The 20024-nt window shown below is 33.1% G+C and overlaps 1 protein-coding gene across 3 annotated transcripts in view; it reads right to left on the bottom strand.

Moving 5' to 3' along the window:
• The window catches only part of LOC111048249 (melatonin receptor type 1A), a 111456-nt gene that overhangs the window by 31366 nt on the left and 60066 nt on the right, over positions 1-20024 (bottom strand). For 2 of the 3 annotated variants that reach the window (XM_039430378.1, XM_039430379.1), the window contains exon 2: positions 4992-5066. The exons of the other annotated variant lie outside the window; for it this stretch is intronic. The gene's annotated coding sequence lies outside the window, so the exon portion shown is untranslated. The remainder of the gene's footprint in view (positions 1-4991; positions 5067-20024) is intronic. 3 annotated transcript variants of the gene reach the window in all.

The raw sequence follows: 20024 nt of genomic DNA, 5'->3' as shown, positions 1-20024 counted from the left end.
TGATTTTCGTCGGTTGAAGGGCAACTGATTGGATTTTGATCCCGAAAAGGAGTGCAACAAATCTTTTCTCTCATCCGTGAAACAACAGAGCCTTGATTGGAAGGGCTATAAAGAGATGTTGTCAGCTTTTTATAAGATGAGTGAAACAGCCAAAGCCCTTTCTTCCTCTTTCTTCTATTTTGCTTTTCCAACAACAAAGTTGCACAATCTCCTTTCACTAAAATTACGAGTTGTTTGGGTATATAAGTTAATGCAGCTTCAATATAATCAAGATTCATACATTGAATAGGCCTACAAAAAGTACACTTACATTGCTGGTTTTATCTCATACAACATAAATGACTAAACTTGCAGGTATGACTCCTGAGAGTACAATAATATTCGCTAAAATAATTGCTTCACTCTACTGTTCAAAAACTGAGAAAATAAGATCATTATAATAAAATGTAATGAATTTTATATTTCATTGAAATGTATTATTCTATAGATTTTGAAAAGAGATAGTACTATTACATAATGTTATGATTGGAGGAGAAAAACATTAATTCTCACTAACCATCGAAAATATGAAATTTATTTAATAAATTTTCCCACTCATTTATAAGGAACTGCATGTCTATTACACATATTTATATTGAAGTACATTTTCTATCATTTGTCATCCAACACAAAGTTTGTATTTGAAAAAAAAAACATTTTCAAGGTATACGAGTATGAAACCGGTATAAGTTGGCCTATATGAAGCTTCTAATTTTCAATACTCCAGTCTTTGCAAACCGCCCTATCAAATATTGTATCAGCCAAGTCTTATCGATTCGGAATTCCTATCAATATGAAGCAGGTAATGTATGTGAAGTATGTGTGTGTGTGTGTGAAACAAGGAGGAGTATAGTGGAATGATGGGGGTGGGGGAGCACAGTAGGAAGATTATTGTCACATTAGTACGAGTTGAGTGGTTCAATATCGACGTCTCTAGAATCGACTAGAATTTGTGGATAGAGGAGGTGGAGACAGGCAATCTCTGATGGTCGAGCTGCTATTGATCATTCTTGAAGGCTGATGGACGTAGTCCCATCAACGAGAAACAATGAGCGCGGATGAAGGGATCAAGAAGGCCATTCTGAGAGAACAGCTCTACGTGTACAGATGATCTATACATGTATATACATGAACTGTATGTATCTAATGGTGTTATGTGTTGATATAGCACATAGTATGAGCCACATGTGCTCTAGGACCTCCACCTCTCAGCTATGAGCTAGGATACAATCGAAGCAAACGGTAGCGAGCAACTCAGTTGAATTTCACGTTTGTAGTCTCTTGTTCAACGAGATCACTCAGACTATTGTCGCCTTGAACTAGCCTCCAATTTTTAACAATATCAATATAGTTGAAGGGTCAATACTGAGCAGACAGAGCAATGTTATAGAATATGCTGAGCTCATACGATAAAATGTTCATTGTTTCGCAATGAGCGTTGCAGATGACGGTTCCCGACTTGAGGACGTGGGTCATTTTGAATTAGGGACCTGCAGATTGAAAGAGGTGAACCAAAGAGGAAGGATGTTTTTGGAACAGGATATTATTCTGATGCGGGTTGTTACAATGATTTGATCATTATTTAATCGGTCATTATTTGTTATGATGTCATTTTATTTTTTAGTCCAAACATCTTTAAAATTTTATTATGATCGAAACTTTGGATTTTTATGTTATAGATCATGCCAGATTATTGTTTGTAATAATGCATGTATTGTTGTAGTTAAACTCGAGTCTTGTTTACACTCTTCTTAGCCAGGATACTGAGTCTGTCATTGGGTTGAATAATTTCGTTTACGAGGTGTAAGTTAACTTGGATTAAAGAAAACTCAGACCTATACATCTGTAATCTCCACAGAGAGATTTATTCATACAAGAATTACTTTATATCACTGACCCATTAAAATCATTATATACTAATTTTTTATAGCAATAAATAGTATCCTTTTATTATTCTTTAGATACACAACCGGTTCAGCCAATTATGCCATTCATAAAAATCCAAATCATTTGGCATGGCACTAATTAGTCGAAACCGATCGTGTCTTGAAAAAAGAATGAAAGGGCATTATTTAGTTATCACAATAAGAAACTAGTATCTATACTATGAAACTATAACTATAAAAATGAATGAAACATATTATAAAATCATTCAAATATATCTACAATGATTCATAATAAAATATCTTCAATAATCATTATCATTCATAATATTTATGTCACTGACGCCTTGAGTTTCTACTAACTGATGATTATTCATCAGTTTGAGCTATTTCGATGCATTTAATTAATGAACAAAAAAACCAGTCATGATTAATTACACTTTGTACAAGCATAAATTCACGCCCACCAACAATATTCTATCAAGTTTGTGAGTAGGAGTTTAATTTCGCATCAATTAATTAAGTGGATCCAACTAGATCAGTATTGTTTGAATTGATGACGGCGCTTCGCCTGCTTTGCGTTTACTTCGCCAAATGGGTGCAAGTCGACTGAGTTAAACTTGATGAGCCCCCGATAAGAGAGAATTTAATTCAGCGAAGGGAGCAGCCCCATATAAATGAGTTGTACTTTGCTGACACATTTTCTCGGCTTCCCGGAGCGAAGTTCTGTCTGGCTTGGCAAGTGGAAATCAGATGACCTCAATCTTAACAGAATACTTCAACTCGGTTGTCGCGCAAGTCAAATTCCCGATCAGCTATTCTCGATGAGAGTTTGTTTGTAAACAAGCGTTCGATTCTATGTATCAGTTGGGAAAGTAATTTCAACCTAGATTGATCACCATACATTGATCATTATCACCATACATTTTGAAAATGTCGGTAAATGATAAGAGTTGGAATGCTTGATGATAAAATTCATATCAGTTTAGCACTCAGCATTGAATCCAATAATTGAACCGGATACAATATACAGGGTGTTACAGAAGTAGTGTCGAACATTTCAGGAGACTACGAATGTCGTATTATTTAGTGTCCAAAACTCAGCGGTTATCCTTATAGCTACCATTTTGTTTTATTCACTTAGGAATTTTTATCTCAAGAACGAAATGTTGTATTGATCTGAAATTTGGCATGAATCTTTATGCTATGAAGACTCGATTTTAAAAATAAAATAAAAAAAATTTGATGTAAATTTTCAATATGGCGGCCATTTTAAATTTTTGATTGCATATATCAAGATTTCAAGGATACCACTTTCCACCATTTGAACATCAATATTAAATTTTCAGTTTTAATATTGAATTTAAGATGAAGCTTTGAAACTCGGTATGGCTCCATATGGCCATCCAGCTTATTTCACAATGTTTTTCAGATGATCTTGTTTGTACATGGTCAATTATGTCTATGATTATAAAACTCATACATTTAATCATGTCTATGATTATGAAACTCGAATAATGGATATCGAAAAAGTGAGAATGTGAGACCCATCGAATACTTATACTTCATGCCCATTAATATTGTCATTGAACCTCACCGATTGTCTAACTATGTTAGAGATCGATAATTTATCACTAAAAAAATTGACTGAGATTGATAAGTTAACGAAAAATGTATAGGGATAATACAAATAAATCGATATCAACTAAGCATAATGAATGTCAGTTGGAATCAAATGCTTCTCCAATAATAAAAAATATTGGGGCAACGAACTTCGCTCGTTATTCTTATTTATTGATGAACATAACACAATTCTCTGAAATGATCGTGTTTATATTTCACAGCTGGCTATATGTCATCTTATGAATTTCTGGGATGCGATATTTTGATTTTTCACATACTCACTCGCTAACTCACTTTTTTACTATCCACAGCTGTTCCAGCCAAGGATAAATTATCCTTTTTCCTCCACCTACTGTCTAAAGTACTTACTTTACTCCCTGAAACATGACACTAAAGTGCCACTTTTTCGCTCTCGGTAGTAAAGAACAGAAAAACTCCCTAGGGAGGAAAAGTGACTCCATTTAAATAACATGGGAAGCATCTCTATTTTAAAAGCTTACATTGTAATAGGTTAGAAAGTCTAAGCTCAGATGAGAAAGCATAAAGAGGTGTCTGTCATTGAGTCAACTGAATTCAATACCACAACCAGAAATTTGATCAACTCATGAAATATAATATGTTTGTATGATATTATATTCTTAATATTAGTAGACAATAAAAATTTACACAATTTTTAAAATATTTTATTCTATTCAAAATACCAGCCAACAAATATTTTTGATCTGCAATCCAAATCTGAACCGCGTGATGGAGTCAGCCATTTTTGGTAGACACCCAGCTGATATAATTGTTACAACTTTGGCCGATAGATAGCGCAATCGGCAGTGCCAATCAGATGACCGGTTTTTAGGTTTCAGATTTCAGGTTATGTTGTTAGGAAACATTGTCACCAACGATACGTAAGTTATTAAAATGATTTTATTCGCAGTTTCTGTAAAAATATGTAGATGGAGGAAAAATTTTGTGTACATCACGAGTGAAAAATACTTTTTCTCCCTCAGGAAAATTGTTGCCCTCAGCTTCGCCTCGGGCTTCAAACTTTTCCCACAGGGAGAAAAAGTCGTACTTTTCACTCTAGATATACAAATAACTATTAATGTCGTTCAGCGAGTTTTCCTAAGGATGAGACCTAGTGCAATCAAATTTTTATATCATAATTTCGAAAATCGTTCCAAATTTCATGAAAATCGTTAGAGCCGTTTTCGAAATCCATTGAACATAAATAACCAGATATAAATATAAATAAACAGATATAAAAATACAAAAATTGCTTGCTGAATATAATAGGATGTATGGGGATAATACAAAAAAATCGAAATTATTCAAGAATAATGAATCAATAAGTCAATTGGAATCAAATGCTTTTCCAATAAATGAGATTTGATTTATGTTAATAGAATGCATTCGTTTGTTGTTATTAGAGTTGGTTAGAAGTGGAAAACTTACGTTTTCAAGGGAGACTGATCAGATGTGTGTTCACGTAACAAAACATGATTTCCATTCCAAGAGCGATTCCAGCATCTGGAAAAGAATAAATACATGAATAATAATTTGATTTTTACTTTCCTTGCCCTATTACCAAGGAAAAGAGTATGGTGTGTGTGTGTGTGTGTGTGTGTGTGTGTGTGTGTGTGTGTGTGTGTGTGTGTGTGTGTGTGTGTGTGTGTGTGTGTGTGTGTGTGTGTGTGTGTTGTGTGTGTGTGCAAGTGCGAGAGCAAGTGCGAGTGTGATGTGAGTGTTAGTGTGAGTGTGAGTGTGAGTATGAGTGTGTGTGTGTGACTCTCAAAAACGGCTTCAACGATTTCGATCAAATCCATACCTAATAAAGTCATTGATAAGCTCTATCAACTGCCACAAGTCCCATATCTGTAAAAATTTCAGGAGCTCTGCCTCATCTATGCAAAGTTCGTTTTTAGATTCTCAATTATCAGGCTTCAGATACAATTTTAATGAAAACTTTTAAGTGGGGAAGATTGAGCATGAAAATCTCTACAATTATAGTGTGAGCCACAAATGGCGACCACGTGCTCTCCTAAAATTTAAAAATTGTAGATTTCTGTTATTTGTTGTAACACGTGCTCTGAACATATTGTATTTAAGAATATGAACGCTCGAAGAGCTAGAATAATAAAAAGAACCGTTTCTCGAAACTATTGAGAATGCATTTGAATAGCCTACCTAGCCAGATGACAGGGTCATTATTCTTTTCAAAATAGTTTGAAACAAAATCATTCTTTCATGGAAACTTGCTAACAGTATTCCTAACGTTAGTCACAGACACATTTACAATAGAAACCACATGGCCCACTGTGTTTTGTGTTAACCCTTGTATATAGCTATAGCATAAGTTGATGGCAGGTAAATGAAGATTGTGTATAGCGATATAGATATATAGTTAGGAGAGAAGTAAATATAGATATGTAGTTTACAATGTAACCACGTGGTTAGCATATGCTACCATTTTACCACGTGGTTAGCATATGAATATTATTGAAGCAATTATTTGATGATCAATTATTTGAATGGTGATCACATAAAACCATAAACATGAACCGAGTACATGTTTACAAAAACTAGGGCATGAAGTAGATTAGGCTATATGTATAAAGTATTCAACAAATATAATGTTGTACAATGAATTATAATTTAATAATTATTATTATAAGCTAATTAAGTTAGTTGAATCCGAATTTTTAGGCTAAGGACAAATTTGTAAATAGAATTAGGTATGTTTGATTAAAACATGTTGATAATTATTATAGGTATACAATGAGTATAAGAAACCTGCTTAATTAATAAGTATCTTATTAATTTGATCTATTCAACTCAATTGTAATGATGTACTGTATGACATTGTATTTGTTCATTTCATGTATTTATTATTGAAGTATTTGCCATATTAGATTTATAAGATTGATTACTGTATTAATCAAATTCGATGAGAATGTATCCAATTGTCAGTATCCAAACTTTAGAGTTTCTTTTTTCTCAAAGTTCAACTTCCTTAAAAATATAGATAGAAGATTTCTGATTTCGGATTTGGATTCAGCGACCCCAAATTCTTCAAAGCGTAAGTCCCGTTTTCGAAAATATCCAAAAACAAGGAAGTTATGGCTGTTTTTAATAAAGCTTTCTATTATCATATAATTATACGGTAAAAACGAACAGGTACTGTACTATAGTTCCATTAAAATGTGTTGAATGACCAATTCTGATCTTTGTTTTGAGTGTGTCGAAATTTATTTTTATTTTTTCAAAATTATAACTTTTCCAAGATAAAATTTTATTAGAGTGCTGGATTGACTTGCGATTCTCACGGTATCGGAGTAGTTTCATGATGTAATTTATTCAGCACATTACGTAATTAAATTCTAATATTTCCTCTATTGTTTTCCAACGTTTTCCTTGAGTACTTAGAATTGTTGTAGACGCAAAATCATCATAAAAAATCAGTTGAACGTCCATTCTATTTTGACTGAGGGAATTTTCCTGTATTCGTCCTTGTTAGTTTTATTCCTTTCTCGTTCTATTGAGGGAAATTATTGTCGTCCCCACCACGTCCTTTGTAATTTGGTATTTTTCAATGTATAATATTGCTAGCCCTGATACCTATTTTTTGAGCCTGATTCGGTCGACTTGGAGACCTGAACAGGAGACCGCTTTTAGATTCTGTAGAGTACAGACATGTTTTTGAGCTAGATTATATCTTTGATTGAATCATGACATACTCATCTTGCTTTTCGTTCTCTCCTGGAGACTAAAATTATATAATCGGGAATCATGTATTCCATCAGTTTTTAATCGCTTATCTTCTCTTCAATAACTTATTTATGAAGTAAAATATTTAATTCAGAGCGGTTGACTGCTGCACTTTATTATTATTGTAGGCTATGGATAAGTAACAGTCGAAAACCCATTTAAGGGTGAGCAATGAATATTTTATAGTATTGTTGTATTGTCTTTGTTTTGATAATTTTACTTGTATGTATCAGGTAACAACCCCTGATTTAACGATTTTTTGTTATCAATTATTTTATGAACGAATTTTACTCAATTTTGTAGTCTTACATCTGAGATGTATGACGATATCCCAATGTACAAGAAAGTTATACTAATTGGAGTAACTTCCTACTCTTTATTTTGTTGGTACAGTCATTTATATCTCTAGCATTTTGTAATTGTTAGTAAAGTTTGAAATACTCACTGGTTGTACATCAACTGCAACTCTGTAACTTAGATTTCAAATTCTACATTTAAAACCTATAATATTTCTTCTGATGTTAATTTTATATTGAATGTAAATTGTATGTATTGTATTCATTAGATGATTTCTTGAGAAATCATTCATTGAATTTTTAGTATGTTATTTATTCTAGCATTACTAAGTAGTTGTGACTTGTGTTGCAGGTTTTTTTTGTGTGTGTATTCTTGAATACTCATTCGAGGATCGAGCTGTAAATATGTCTTGCTGTCAAACGAGGGCTTACGAATTCGCCGACCGAGATGGCCGGTGATATCGGACATCTGACCTTGCCGTGCGGGGCTGAAAGACGATCTTCGATCTGACGCCACTAGCCCGATGCATGGAGGCCATCACCCTTCATCCTCATCCATCACCCTTTGGACACCAGACTCGAGGACGACAGATCTTAGATGAGTACTTGATACCCCCCACTACAATATCAGATGTGCTCCCGTAAATTTGGTCTCTTAAAGACATGAGTATTTGGTCACTTAAAGACATATTGTATTTGGTCTTTTAAAGACATGAGTATTTGATCTCTTAAAGACATATTGTTTTGGTCTCTTACAGACAGATTGATCATTTGATTATTCATGTAAATGTGTATTTTGTAATATTTTCTATATTATTTTCATTATTATAAGAGCAGTCAGTCAACCGCATATCTACGTTCTTATTTCCAAGACCCTCAAACCACTAGAATTGGGATCACTTTATTGATACGATTCAAGTCCGCAGAACTCAGGGCCTAGCACAATTTCAAACAACTAAGCCTTCTCCGACAAAATCATTTGTCACCAGGAGATCGGCTTATGAGGATTTGTATTCTAATATGAAATTTCAGTGAATTAAATTCAAGAACTTTCGTACTTTATTCCCCAATCTTTTCATGGAAAAGACTAGATAAAACTTCTTTCAAATAATTCAGTTTAAATTGTAACTCATGCAAATTGAATATAAATTCATTACCGAACAAATCAGTGAGTTCCATGTTTGATTGAAATTTATTGATTAATGTCTGCCATAACCAGTTATGAGATCACGTTCATGTTGATATTATTCAATATTGAATATTCTCAATTGGTCCTACAATCTCCCTCATTCCAGATGATATATAGTTAGAAGCTTTGATAGAGGTTTTAAATACTCAGCTATCATCATCAACCTTCCCATCGCCCACGTACAAGAGCTTATGTGGGCATCACCATCATAAAAAAAATGAAAATTTCTCAATGCTCTTCTAATTTCTGCAATATTCCTCTATCACCTCTGTGGAATTCAGGTGATGACTGTTTTGTTGAAACAAAATGCTGAAAAATTTGAAAAATTTGGTAGCTGTAGTGGAAAAACTCTCTAAGCTGAGTTTGTAATTCTGCTTGAGTGTCTGAGATGGTTTCCTGCCGAAGTGTTTCCCTGGGATACAGATCTGATTAAGCCTATTATAATTTCTTATCAAGCCGTTTAGTCTTGTTTCAATTTATTCAACTCTCATCTCAGCGCTCAGTTCATCTTGCTCAGCTCTCTATCTCTCTTCTTTCACAACAATAAATATGGCGGAGAAGGAAAACTAGATAGAACGCATTATGTCTCTCTCTCTCCCTCTCTCTTCACTTTCAAGGTTTTCCACGGCATTGTTTCAGTTTCGACAGATCTTTTGTCAATCAAGAGCTGGAAGTTTTAAATACAGACACTTTCGGCTGGCAACTTATTTCAGTCCAGTTGATTAGCATGCTAATGCATACAGTTGAGAAGTTGTCTGAATTTCTTATCCAGAATTCTAATTAAGCTCGGCGTCTTATCAAGTTCTGAGGATTCGTTGTTATTCTGGTCTTTATTTCGTGACGGTTGAGGGAATTCTACAAGTGGACATTATTTCGCCGTAGGATACCATGAAGAAAACGCAAATACACAGTGGATACACTTGATATTTCGTATCGTACTCACTCATGTTTAGCTTAACAAATTGTTGACAAGAATGTATTTAGAGAAAGATTCCATATGAGAATAAAATGTACTCCTCCCATTAGAGTATATTAATTTGTCACGATTCATTTATCTTGAAACTGATACTTATATGTAGAGCAAACAAATTGTAAAACCTCTAGATAATTTCCACAGTAGCAATTTCAATTTAACAGTTGTTTAAATTTAGAATTTCCCATGATTTTCCTCGAAACTTTCAATTGAAAAACAATATATTCCACGCAAATTCTTTTTCGCCACACTGCACAGAAAGCAGTTGTTTTCCAGTCCTTACGTAGATCTGAAAGACATTGTTTGCAGACGAATCTCGTCTGACGTCAGTACAGGTTTCTTTCCGGCTAAGGCCGGAAAGGGTACCCTTTCTGGCCGCTAAATTTCAAGTGTGCTAAAAAAAGCTGATCAAAAAACTTTTCATTATTTAAGTTTATTATTGAATAATTAAAACATTTATAATAATATAATATTATTGTCATTTGAAAGAATAAAAAAGTATAAACTCAACCTCCCACATAATTGAACATAATCTTTTAGGTTATTTAGACAAATCAGAATAAAAAATAAAAATTCTTGAACAATTTCCTGTTATTCAGATTACCACAGATTTACTAGAGCTATGACCTTCCACTTTTGCTTTCGGAAGTGCTCAATAAACAATTATTCTCATATCTCTTCTCTTCTCTTCTCTTCTCTTCTCTTCTCTCCTCTTCTCTTTCTCTTATATCTATAAAAGGCTAAGCCCTAACAGACTGAAATCACACTACAGCCCAAACTACTGAGCCTAAAAACTTGAAATTTTGCACAATTGTTCATGGTAGCCTGAAAACATCCACTAAGAAAGGATTTTCAGAAATTTTCCCCCCTGAGGGAGCTGGGGCCCCCCAAAATTTAGTACTTTTTAACCGCTAATTGCACAGCAAAGTCATGAGGAACTTTTTTGTTAAGCTACGAAAAAAAATTAGATCTATGCATAAAAATTTCGATCAGGAGCACAGGGGGGTTCAGGAGAGGGCATTTCTCGAAAATTTTTATGTAAAATCACACTACCGGTACAGCTCAAACTAATTGTCCTACAGACTTAAAAATTTGCACAAATATTCTTCAAACATCTGTGCTAGACGCACACTAAGAACGGATTTTGAGATATTTTGCCTCTAAGGGTTTCAAAGGATGAAAAAGGATCCTATTTAGTAAGGTTATGAACATGGTAAGGTGAATGCCATATGGAACTGAGATAATTGAAATTGACACATGATATTCTAACATATGTTGTAATCATTGGAAAGCTTGGAATAATTTCATCAATCAGCTGATCGAATTTAATTTTCTTTGGATCGAAAGCGCAAGCTTGCCACGTGTTTGTTCCATTGTTACATTCCGATTAGAACAGAGCACAGAGATTTTCTTTGGTTAGGAGTTTGTTGATAATTATTTTTTCAAATTCAAATATTATTGCAAACAAAAATCACATTGAAAAATTTCTTAATAGACAACAAGATTACAAAAACGAGTTGTCAAACATAAACCTACATTATTATTTATTTGTAGCACGGCCAGAAAAAGACAAACTTGAGTACGGTACTAGCCGTGAGTTCATTCAATATACTGTAACTCATATTTTTGTGTTAATATTTTGTGAACAAAAAGTACGAGTTGATGAGAGATGTGAGTAATTTCTTATATTTGATCTAAATGGTTATTCATATTGTAGTAGTCGGGGTCACTTCAATCAAAGTTTTTTATTTTGTAGCTAATAAATTTCATACGTATTGATTGTCCATGATGTATTCAGTGTCCATAATGGAAGTGATTGAACTACTCAAAATTAATGGCTTACTGGTCCTTCATAGAATTTATAGTATTCCTGGTGATTGAGCCTGAATTTTTTTAGCGTTGACTATTAATAATAAAGCTTTATTTACAGCTAGCTTACCTGGCGAACTTTGTACCGCCAAAAAATAAATGTATCTCATGTCACATTTTACTTTATTTGGTGAATCATGAAATTTATCTGACAATCAATATTTTCATTTACATCTGAATACGGACTTCCTATGTGCTTTGTCATGCAGCATTCATTATTCCCAAAACATATTCTTCTCAATCAATTGGTAGTAGTATTCAACAGTAAAATGTTTAATTAAAAAAAATAGGTAGGATAAATCAGTGTTTCAAAGATGAATTCAATGTTTTCATAGTTGTTGATTGTAAATAGATGGTCCAGGAAATATTCGATGTACAATGAATCACACAGAATTACATATTCTTTCCATCTTCCATTTTAGGATGAATATAAGCTAGGCTAAATTTTAAGAAAATTGTAAATTATTCTGCCATTAATGAATGCAATATGAACAACTCTCTTCCATGAGGTGAATAATTTTTTCCAACATTTTCCGGTTACTCATTGATAAGGAAGTGATAATTATTTGTATAGGTCTTCTAAGGAACCATTATCTACGGCTGGAATCAATCAACTCCAGACTGCCGTTGTAATACCAGAAGCCTATACAATTTATCATAGGGTGACGTGTTTATTACAGCTGGTAACTTAAGATGCTAAATCATAGGCCTATTATCCCAATATGATCTTGAATCATGATCATCTTTCCGTTCTTCGGTAGCCGCTAGGCCGATAATCTCGAAAACATAGGTCTGTAAAATGGATTGATGAATAATCATTATTAGCCACCCTATTAAAATTTCTGGTCAGAAACCATCCCCAATATTCACACAACATATTCCCAAAGTATCATGCCGTTATGTCAAGTATTTTTCAAGTCATAGGGAACAACACAAATATATTCATTTTTATATTTATATATAAATATATTTATATATAAGATAGAAGATTTTATTCGGCTTGAACAAAAGCCTCTCTAAATGGAGGTAGAATGATAAAGTTGAAAACTTTCAGATCTGTTGTTTTAACATTTTGTTTTCAAATCACTTTCAAAAAGTTCATGTAGTACCTACTATTGTGTTTGAGACCCTTCTGGCGCTATCATAGCTTCACAACTATTCTGTTCCACACTCCTATCTCTTGCAGTTGTTAACAATATCTATAATAAAATAAAGAGTTGGCTTATACACGTACGGGATAGGAAATTATGTTTGACTCATCGTCACGTCTGAACTATAGGACTAATTAATTTGAAATTTTGCATATAGGCTGGATTCTTAATTAACCAAGGATGGTTATAGGACTATTTTCAATTCTCCAAGATTTCATTACGTCAAGTTTTCAGATTATCAAGTTTGAAAATAGATCCTTGCGAAGCACGGGTTCCTGCTAATATATATTTATAAGTTTTTTGGCTACAGCCTGTTTTTTCTTCTCCGATCCTTGTATTATTTTTGCTAACCTAATAAATGAATAAATAAGAGGTTGTGCTAGAATTAGAATTATCAATATTTATCTATATTGGAGAATGAGTTAGTTTAACATTGGAATCAACCGGTCAAAGCGGTCCTAACTCAAATGTATCAAAGATGTTTTAAGGACAAATTATTCCTTAAAATTATTATACTGGAATGAAATAAGTTTTACAAATATAGCGATCAAATAAATCTCAATCCTAACAGTCGATTCCCAGCATTTAAAAGTTGAGAGATAATGTGAAATGTCAATTGTGAATTTGCTGAATAAAAAAGCTCTATAATTTTATAAGCAAAAATGCCATCGCAGGGACTTGACATTGAAACGTCTTATTTGAATGACTGAAGAGATGAAAAAGCCGAGCGCATGAGAAAGTAGTATTCTTGTGAGTTCAAAGTACGCAGCAAAATAAGGAGACTCGAGACACCAGCTCGTTATTTCCTGATGGAGCGTATCATATGTAAAGTCGTGGGAATTCGAGGGTTGAAATATGAGATATAGAATTATAATGAGCAAGAATATTCCAAGACCATGCCATTATGAGGGGATCAAATATTTCAAATATTTTTTTCCAGATACTTCTTAAGGAAACTGAAACGTTCTTCTAACTAGTGCATTATAATACTATATATTTCAGACTACATACAGTATTGCATCACCCTCCATTTCATGGATGATTGATAGAGATTCTGTTTCAAAACAGATAGAGCAACTTCCCTGAACTATTACAATACAAACGTTCCATTCATTTGATAATATATTGAGGTGAACAGATATTCTAACTAATTTGCTTACAGTTTAAATTACTTAAGGAAACCTTGAGCTATGTATTATTGTTTTACCATATTCACTACAATAAACAGCTCCTATCTTTTACCGATGTCAGATTAAATTTAATGTTGAAATAATATCACAAAGGGAACTTGCATAATTGAAAAAACTCTACAAATTCAAATCTCTCTAAACTTGGTATGATTCATATTTCAAAGTGAATGAAATGTGACATCTGAATAAATGACCCATCCAATATGGAATAAAATCCGACATTAAAATTATTGTGGATTTGAATCATTCAGCTACAGTGCCAGAATATTATGAGCAAGTTTGTGTAATTAGCACATCTTCACTTGAAAACAATAATAAATCACTATTTATCACTATAATCACTACTTAATAATAATATGTTCTTATTTTTTTAACTTGAAACTGATGGGCGATGGAAATGGATGAGAGACTACGAAACTTGGGCAGATGAGCTTTCATTCACTAGGAAAGAGAACCTAGCGAATACGGTAATTATAGAGAAATAAGTACAATAAACAGAAAAATGAAAATTGAACGAGAGAAGAAGAATGAAACAGAACATGAAAGAGATTGACTGCTATTTTCTCAGCATATATCCACGGGGTCTTCCAACCCTTGAGTCTCGTCAATCCCAAATGTATCTCCATAAAACCAGGAATCCAATTTAGGTAGACTCTTGCCATCCCGCTAGTAGTCATTGGGGTCCACTCCGATGTTTATATAGATTTATCCTGCATACAGCTATAGAGTGAGGGTTACAGAAGGGCAATGTTTTTTCTTTTCCAAGTCAATTCGGTCTTCAGAGTCCAGCCAGCTTCTCACTGCTTGCTGTTCCATTTCATTTGCCACTCAGTTTGATCTGGATTCAGAAAAACAGCACTAACACGAAAAAGGCGGCTTCCTTTATTCGAGCAACTCATCCATGAAGGAAGACATCTATCTACGTTCTTGATGCAGTGTCAAGTGTTACTCTTACAGATACAAGTAACTTTATGAATGAAAAACTAATAAATCTCACAGCAAGTAGCTCTTACAGGTCATAACCAGTAACTAGTGAAAGAAAAGTATGAATATTTGATCATTTTATTTGTTTTTTAGTCATTAAAATATGTGACAACGTCAATAAAAGACTATTTTCAATACTATTACTATAAATTTCATACTATTGTAGTGATAGATGTTATATTAAGATATAACTCTGCGAAGTTTCACTCAAAATAAAAATGTGAATGAAAGAATAATCCAGAATATCGTATTTCGCAATGTTTCAATTCTGTACTGTTATTAATATGAGCCGCTGTGAACCCAATTATTACAAGTCCAGTCTGAATTGATATAATTTAGAAAAGATGAATAGTCAGCCTGGATGAATCGAAAAAGCTTCAGTAATGCAGTGGAATTAATACAGATACAAAAAATATGCCTGAGAACTGAAGAAATAAAAAATTGATGGAGGTGAGCTGAATAGGAGAACAGCACAGTTCAAATGCATCAGATTAATTCTGAGTGGGAATGATTGAATACTGTACTGCAAACAATAAATTGACAAAACTGTCATCGACTCACCGACGATAGATAGTGTTCCTATTTCTTTTCAGATAGTGTAGGAAAGAAGTATAGGGAAAATCCAATTACACTACTACATCGTTCTTTACCACCGCGTCAAACTGTCACATTTACGCGAGAAAGTTGTTCAATAAAGGTGGGTGGTCAAGATTTATAGAGGTCAGGAGGGCTTGTGACTACAGTACATCTAGAAAATCGATATTCATCGTCATTATATATAGTTTAGATTTTTCTATATAGGATAGGTGGAGAAGACTTCATATGCTTTTCTTTTATTCAAGATTTCATCATTACCTCATTGAAACATTGTAAAATCCGAGAATGGGTTGAAAATTTGTTTTAACACTCTGTTTCAACTGTTCGCTGTACCGTACTCCGAACGCTGAACTTTTCAGCCAATCAGAGTCCTCCATTACAATTCGCTCTACAATTAATCAACAATTTCATCAACTAACCATAAACTGACTGAAATAAATACTTCGATTTCTATGTATTTAATTGATAAAATTATATAAATCTACAGTATAGGTCATATCTAAATTCACAAAGAGTTCGATTGTTGTTGGCAAGAAACATGTTAATCAACGCAGAAGTCATTGTTATTTTAAAAGATAGGATAAGTTGAATAGTTTTCCTTTCAGGGGGAGTTTTGACAACCCACAAAACTCATTTTTCACTTGAAGAAATATCGGAAAGGTGCAGAGGACCTTATTTTTTGTTCAGCTTGCCAAAATACCCCTCATTTCAATATTAAAATGTTTGACTGACTGTACAGTGAGTCAATCATTCTATCAGGTCTCGAATAATTTTGGGACTGTAAATCAAATAAGAATGGAAGAGAATAATTCATTTATGTAAGAATATCAGCACCTTTATCCAAAGCCATATTAACTGCATGTGTATTCATATTGCCGATACAGCATTGATAAAGCTGTAGACGTTTATTTAGCACTTTGTCTCAAAAAATTGTTCCAGCTGAAAAATTAATAATCCATGCCACATGTAGCCCTATACATTGCATCAGGAAAACGAAGTTTCAAAACTATGTTTTTTCTAAACAGATGTTTTTGAGATTATTTCTTTGATGCAGCAGTTTCACATTCACCATATTATTATACAGAGTTTGTGAAAATAAAAATATAATTATCAAAACAATACTTTTATAATCTTAATGATAATAACTATATTATTATCAAAAATATTTATCAATACAATTATCAAAACAATATTATTGAGATTAAGTTGAATCGGGTAGAAAGCAATAATAGAATAGCTGTTTTTTTTTTTTAATTTTATTGTATGATTTGAATGTGAAATCGCCGTATGAAATCGTATGTCCCATAATTTGAACATTAATTATGAAAAATCTAGAAAGAAAATTAAAATTTGGACTTCAAGGTACACGAGATTGATATTTTTAGAATCTATGTGCAAAATTTGGAGATCTGAATCATTTCCGTTTTTCCGGTATGCAATCCACAAGTTGACATGTTTTGATGCGAACAAATGAACACATGAACAAACACAACCCTACTCTCTCTTATTATCTTTTATTATATAGATTTCCGGTATGCAATCCACAAGTTGAAATCTATATAATAAAAGAGAGTAGGGTTGTGTTTGTTCGTGTGTTCGTGTGTTCGTTTGTTCGCATCAAAACATGTCAACTTGTGGATTGCATACCAAAAAAACGGGAATGATTTAGATCTCCAAATTTTGCACATAGATTCTAAAAATAGATTCTAAAGATTCTATCTCGTGCACCTGGAAGCCCAAATTTCAATTTTCCTTCTAGATTTTACAGAATTAATGTCCAAATTTCATCTATGCTACCGTACATGAAGTTCCATAGGCTACGTTGTTGAAGCCCAAAAGTGTGTTTTTTATGAGGAGGTTATATTGCTGTTACAAGAAAATCGTTTTCGAACGTCCGTGTAGCGTAACGGTAAAACACTCGCTTTTGGTGCGATGGTTCCTTGGTTCGAATCCCAATTTTTCTAAACTTTTTTGTTCCTTATTTTTCCCCTCGAAACGTATTATTATCAATTATTTTTTGAAGGAATTTGTTTCCATTACAATTGAACTTGGATTTTATCAAATAATTATTTTTAATGTAAAATTTTGTCACCAGTACAAATGAAATGGAAATAGTCTCCATGCTGTAGTCCTATCATTGAATTTAATAATCCATGCCACATGTAGCCCTATACATTGCATCAGGAAAACGAAGTTTCAAAACTATGTTTTTTCTAAACAGATGTTTTTGAGATTATTTCTTTGATGCAGCAGTTTCACATTCACCATATTATTATACAGAGTTTGTGAAAATAAAAATATAATTATCAAAACAATACTTTTATAATCTTAATGATAATAACTATATTATTATCAAAAATATTTATCAATACAATTATCAAAACAATATTATTGAGATTAAGTTGAATCGGGTAGAAAGCAATAATAGAATAGGGTTTTTTTTTTTTAATTTTATTGTATGATTTGAATGTGAAATCGCCGTATGAAATCGTATGTCCCATAATTTGAACATTAATTATGAAAAATCTAGAAAGAAAATTAAAATTTGGACTTCAAGGTACACGAGATTGATATTTTTAGAATCTATGTGCAAAATTTGGAGATCTGAATCATTTCCGTTTTTCCGGTATGCAATCCACAAGTTGACATGTTTTGATGCGAACAAATGAACACATGAACAAACACAACCCTACTCTCTCTTATTATATAGATTTCCGGTATGCAATCCACAAGTTGAAATCTATATAATAAAAGAGAGTAGGGTTGTGTTTGTTCGTGTGTTCGTGTGTTCGTTTGTTCGCATCAAAACATGTCAACTTGTGGATTGCATACCAGAAAAACGGGAATGATTTAGATCTCCAAATTTTGCACATAGATTCTAAAAATAGATTCTAAAGATTCTATCTCGTGCACCTGGAAGCCCAAATTTCAATTTTCCTTCTAGATTTTACAGAATTAATGTCCAAATTTCATCTATGCTACCGTACATGAAGTTCCATAGGCTACGTTGTTGAAGCCCAAAAGTGTGTTTTTTATGAGGAGGTTATATTGCTGTTACAAGAAAATCGTTTTCGAACGTCCGTGTAGCGTAACGGTAAAACACTCGCTTTTGGTGCGATGGTTCCTTGGTTCGAATCCCAATTTTTCTAAACTTTTTTGTTCCTTATTTTTCCCCTCGAAACGTATTATTATCAATTATTTTTTGAAGGAATTTGTTTCCATTACAATTGAACTTGGATTTTATCAAATAATTATTTTTAATGTAAAATTTTGTCACCAGTACAAATGAAATGGAAATAGTCTCCATGCTGTAGTCCTATCATTGAATTTCATAAGAAAAACATGAATAGATCACAATAAAATAAGTAATAATTTATATTCTTCAGTTATAATGTACTATCAGACACAAATTCGCATTGAAACGAGTATTTTAGGTACAGTATTTTGTTTGGAATTGGGAAAACAAAAGGCTGCCTGATTCAAATTGAGGAGCATCTAATTGATACTAAAATTTATTGATGTATTGAAAAAAAATCAATATGATTCTGTGAGGTTTTCAAGTATTATGTCTTCTTCAGTTTTCTATACTATAATAAAGGAAAGATCTGGCTTATACACGTAAGGAATAGGGAGTTATGTTTGATGCATCATCACGTCTCAAATACTCAACTGATTAATTTGAAATTTTGCATATAGATTCTTAATTAACCGAGGATGGTTATGTGCCTATTTTCAGTTCTTCAAGATTTCATTACGTCAAGTTTTCAATTTGTCATGCTTCCAGTTGTTGTATAGAAGCAGCTGAACATTTCTTTTAAAAGGGACATTAGATGATAGGGATCCTATTCTAATAAAAATAACAGATTTTCTGTCGCATCAAAACCGCACCGATTTCTCAAACCGTTCAAAAGTTAATCTCATTCAAAGATACTAATAAATCATCCATCTATCCATCGTCTTTACTATAATAATGGAAAGAGCTGGCTCATACAGCCAGCCAATTTTCCGTGATGTAGGAGAATTATGTTTGACGCATCATCATCACGTCTGAACTACTGGACTGATTGATTTGAAATTTTGCATAAAGATTCTTCATTAACCGAGGATGGTTATAGGCCTATTTTCAAATTTCGAATTTTTTATTACGTCAAGTTTTCATTTTGCAAAGTTTTACAATAGACCCTTGCGAAGCACGGGTTACCCACTAGTGTTTTGATGCGAACAAACGAACACACGAACAAACACAACCCTACTCTCTCTTATTATATAGATTTACTCTCGCCTAGTATGACAAACTTACGAGCTCCGGAATTGTGCGTGAGTGAGGTTGATGGGATGGATTGTGAAACCAATACCGGGATTGGAAATTATACTCAATTTTAATAAAACTTGACTCAATTTCCAAGTTTTCCACACTCTTTAAGAAAGGAATTCTTAATTTCCTTAAAAGGAATTTCCAGGACCAACAGGA

Source organism: Nilaparvata lugens, chromosome 6, assembly GCF_014356525.2.
Source record: "Nilaparvata lugens isolate BPH chromosome 6, ASM1435652v1, whole genome shotgun sequence".
NCBI classification, from domain to species: Eukaryota; Metazoa; Arthropoda; class Insecta; order Hemiptera; family Delphacidae; genus Nilaparvata; species Nilaparvata lugens.
This window is presented reverse-complemented; position numbering and strand designations above follow the sequence as displayed.